Source organism: Sceloporus undulatus, chromosome 1 (genome assembly GCF_019175285.1).
Source record: "Sceloporus undulatus isolate JIND9_A2432 ecotype Alabama chromosome 1, SceUnd_v1.1, whole genome shotgun sequence".
NCBI lineage: Eukaryota > Metazoa > Chordata > Lepidosauria > Squamata > Phrynosomatidae > Sceloporus > Sceloporus undulatus.
In genome coordinates, this window is record NC_056522.1 from 5,742,043 (window position 1) to 5,746,714 (window position 4,672).

A 4,672-nucleotide genomic window follows, 5' to 3' on the forward strand; every position below is an offset into this window, starting at 1 on the left:
AAGTAGACAGATGGCTTGAAGATATACAAACACACTCAAAGGGGGACAAATCATTTGTCCTTGAAGAAGCTTCCTTGGAGAGCTGCGTGTTATGTGCTTTCAAGGCACTTCAAACTGATGGCGACCCCAAGGCCACCATATCATGGGTTTTCTTGGCAAGATTTGTTCAGGGGAGGTTTGCCATTGCCTTCCCCTGAGGCTGAGAGCATGACATGCCCAATGGGTTTTGTGGCTGAGCTGGGGATTGAACCCTGGTCTCCAGAGTCGTAGTCCAACGCTCAAAGCAACATGCCATGCTGGTTCTCTACTTGGGCTAGAATAGGCATCTTCTCCATCCATAATAAGGCTTTTCTACTCCACTGTCATTTTTCTGTCTCCTGTGATGGGGCTTCTGAACCAGGCCTTCCTGGAAAGCACTGCCATTCTTTCTTGTGACTTGATCTTGAGCAAGAGGCCCAATCCAGCCCAAGACCTCATTCCCATTGGCAGTATAATGCGATTTCCGATTCGGCTTCGCTCCGATTCCAAAATCGATTGCAAAAGGTCCCTCGTTCCCACTATAAAACTGGATCTTTTCATTATGCCAACGGAATCACTTTTTTTTGGCACGATTGTGTCAACAAGATACTCTTTTGGGTTTCTTGTGCAGCAAATCGGTTGTGGTGCCTTAATAGCAGCAGCAGCAGCAGCAGCAGCAGCAGCAGCAGCAGCAGCAGCAGCAGCAATAATAATAATAATAATAAGGTCAAGGGGAGTTCTAACCTCCTTGTTCTGATCGCACTTCCCTTCCCTTTTACATCCTGCTACCCTTGTTCCAATTTCCCTGCAAAGGAAGGCCATCCATGGACTGCCACTAACCCAGCCCTCCAAGTCAAGGTGAGGTTGGGGTCCTTCATTCCTGCCTTGGCTTTGTCTGGTCCAGCCTCTTTTGCTCCATGTCCCTGGGCCATTTCTCCCCCTACCCCTCCTTTTGCAGAGCAAGTGGGGCTCTCCCTTCTTCCTCCTCCTCCCTCGCCTTTTCTTTTAGAAATGATTTGGTTTATTATATCCCCCGCTCGGCTGCCTTCTCTCCCTTGCAGTGGTGGGGAAAGGGGGGTTTGAATAATGAATTGAACAGTGGGAGGGGTTCAGATCTGGAGAGTAATTGGTCCCCATTTATGGAAAAAAAAACTGGGGCAGCTGTTGGGGGTGAGGGGTGTGTGAGGAAGGGGCCAGGATCCCTATTACCATACAAAGGGAACAAATGGTACACCCGTGCCCCCAAAGAGACTGCCATCCAGCTTCGACCCCTGCATATGGGGCTCTCCCTTGCCCTTTGGATTTAAATTATATGATTCTCCCCCTCCTCCACCTTCATTTAAAGGATGGAGGGAGAGATTTAGCTATCTCTTCAATAGCCTCTCATCCCAATCCTCATTTTCCTTTGGGTTTAAAGCTCCCAAGGATTGCATTTATTTTGATCTGGATTAATTTAAAAAATTAAATTAAATTAAATTGCAAACTTTAATAAGCATGCATTTATTCTGACTCTGGATTAGGGTTTTTTTTTGGGGGGGGGGGAATTGCAAGCTTTCCTTTTTAAAAACATGTTGATCTGTCCTCTCAATGCTGCCTTTTAAAAGACGCCCTTGCTGTCATAATAACTGAATACCAATTGCAGCTACAGTGGATTTCCCAAAAATAAAATTGGAGTGGTAAAATTGCAAAGAGAGATTGGTGAGAGAGGGCAATCTGTTTGCTTGAAAAGCACAATAAATATTCCAAATGTTGTTATTTAAAAAATAATAATTGCCAAGCCAATAGTCTGATATGCTATTTATATCATCCTGAAGAAGACTCAATGTCTTTTCTTACCATTTTCAAGCCCTTACAAATAACAAATCACGAATAGAAATTGTATAACCGTTTAGGTTAAACAACTTATCCTAACAAACCCTGCCATGCATGCCTATGTGTGTGTGTTTGCGTGTGCATATGTGTAAACTGATAATAAATGCAAATGTATATGACTTGTGTGTGTGTGTGCGCGCGCGTGGGGATAATGGATATAAATATATACATGAATCACACAAGCATATACTTGTGTCTGTGCGTTAAAGCCAACGACTTACGTCACGTTCAATGTTTCTGGATGGCAGCCCTGTGAGTAGGTATAATGTGCTTTACAGCTGCATTAGAATTGTATGAATGCTGCTGCTTATATCTCAATCATACCTATCATTAAAATGGAAGGGAGTTTTACCATTGATTTCAATGTGAGGTAAATTGCATCCCACCTAACCTCTCTCTGTCTCTCTTTCTCTCTCTCTCTCTCACATACACACCATAATACGCATACACTACAATAAACCAGAGCCACAAAGCATTGTGAAGCCATTGCAACTCCCCTTGATTTCAGTTATAACTATTTTAAAACATCACGGTTCATAGCACTAGAGCTTAAAATGCTTAACTTGGCTGGATCCTAACCTTGATTTAAATCATTTCCTATACAACAGCTCCCTGTTTAATGTACTTTCTTTATAAATGCATAATTTGATATCTATAAATTATATATAATCCTTCCATCCATCAAGATGTTCTGTTGTTTGTCTATTCCTTTCTCTTTTCCTGTTTACATGGAATATAAATACATGTAATTTTTTTGAGGGGGTATTATCTGTCAATCTGTTCTTGGTTACAGTTCATTGCCTTTTTGCTCATTGAACACCTGCAGTTTTGGCCGCTATCCTGACCCCACTTGCCTCTGAGCAAGCCCTACTGAACTCAATGGGTCTTATTCCTAAGTGGACACATATATAGGATTGCATTGTCATTTGCAGAATAATTGGGGAGTATGTGATGCAGAAAAAAGGCTGCATCATTTCCAGGCTGGACACCAGCCTGTCAGTTTAAAACTGTCCCTCCTGCCTTGCCAAGGGTTGGATTGTCTTTCCTGAAGCCCAAGGTGAAGAAGCTGTGAAACAACAGTCAGATTTGAGCAAATATTTTAGTCTCTTTTTCCTAAATGCAAGGCAGTTTAATTTTTTAAAAAGGAAAAAGAAAAAGAAAAACCAACCACAATGCATTCACTGTAAGCATCCTTCGGGATGCTGCAAAGAACTGCAGAGCAAGACCCATCCTGCTGCTCTTGCCATTGCCACCGCACAAAATCTTTCCAAGCTAGTTGTTATGGTTAGGCAGGCGGGCCATGACTGCAGCTTGGGGGAGAAACTCAACGCCATGCAAAGGGTTTATTGGCTGCAAAAGAATAAACATTTAAAAATATATATTAAACGCTTCTAAGGGAGATGCACTTCTTTCCCGGAGAGCAAGTCCCTCTGAACTCAGACAGGACCTACACTTACGTAAACCTTGCGCAGGATCTGACCTCCACAGGAAAGAGAACACCACCCCAAGAGGAGGGAGGGAGCTCTAGAATAAGAGATGTACTAGATGTACTAGAATAAGCTTGCAAGGAGGGGAGGGGATGGTCTGGGCCCTGATCCAGTTCCTTCGTCTGGCAAAATTAAGCACATTCAAGTCCCTCTGTGTTTGTGTATGTGCGTTTTGTATGTGTGTGTGTGTGTCTTTGGAGGGGGCAGGGTGAGGGTTGAAAGGATGGATCAGAAGGCAATGAGCATCCTATGCACTTACCTGGGGGTGTCAAATCCCATGAGTCACAATGAGGCTTCCTTCTGAGTAAGACGCCATTGAAATTCAGGTCTTTTTATAGGGAGTCTGGCGAAGGTGCTGCCCTTTGGCTGGGTTGTGGCCCCCTTGCGTGCCACACACATGCACACCAACACACAACCCTTTTCAGACCCTTTCTTGCCCTTTTTTTCTTTTTGGAGAGGAGCCCATCATTGCTCTGTCCTTCTTGCTGCTGGTGCAGTCCTTTGAGCCCTGTTCTTAGCATTCACCGCGTGCCTTAATTGTATGGACATTTAAATCAAGGTCCGCTGTGAACACGCAGAGAAGGGCCTTTGCCAGCTCCTATATGGGTCCTGATCCAGAGGAGGGAAGAAGGGAAGGAAGGAAGGAAGGAAGGAAGGAAGGAAGGAGGAGGCAGCAGAAAAAACAAGGAGAACCCCCCCCCCTTGACCTAGATCTACAAATCTGGGAAGGGGGAGAAAGGTGCAAAGGGTGTGTGTCCCAGGATAAGGGGGTGTCTCCTTCTCTCTCCCCTCAACCCCCCAATTTGCCTCTCTGCCTCCCCTCCCAACCTTGTCCTCTCTCCATCCCTGGCTGCAAACAATGGAAATGTGGAAGAGGGGGGGATGGAGAGAGAGAGAGAGAGAGAGAGAGAGAGAGAGAGAGAGAGGCGATGCTGCAGTAGGATTGTCTTTGTTCTCAAGGACTTTTGCAGGCACTGGATGCTGCAATGGGTGGTGGGGCCTTCTTTCTCTCTCTCAGCTGCTCCCCAACCTTCAACAGCTGCACCCCACAAACAGGGGGTGGGGTGGACATCCCCAATTGGGGTGGTGTTGGTTTCCCTTACCTCCCCCTTGAGCTGCATCCCTGTCCTCTGGTCCAGCGGCTGCTCGTGGGCGATAGGTGTTGTTGTTCTCCTCCTCTCTGCGGCTGGTCCTGATGCTGCGGATGTCAGTCTGGAATGCAGGGATGGAGGCAAGGATGCTCTGGGCTGGGAAGTGAGGATGTGACGATGCTCTAAACTGGGATACAGGGATTA

The 4,672-nt window shown here is 45.6% G+C and overlaps 1 long non-coding RNA gene across 1 annotated transcript in view; it reads right to left on the reverse strand.

Moving 5' to 3' along the window:
- Positions 1-230: 230 nt before the first annotated feature.
- LOC121919731 overlaps positions 231-4,672 on the reverse strand; it is a 7,383-nt gene continuing 2,941 nt past the window's right edge. The window contains exons 2-3 of the long non-coding RNA XR_006101572.1: positions 4,481-4,589; positions 231-666 (exon numbers count right to left, since the gene is read on the reverse strand). This is a non-coding gene — a long non-coding RNA (uncharacterized LOC121919731). The remainder of the gene's footprint in view (positions 667-4,480; positions 4,590-4,672) is intronic.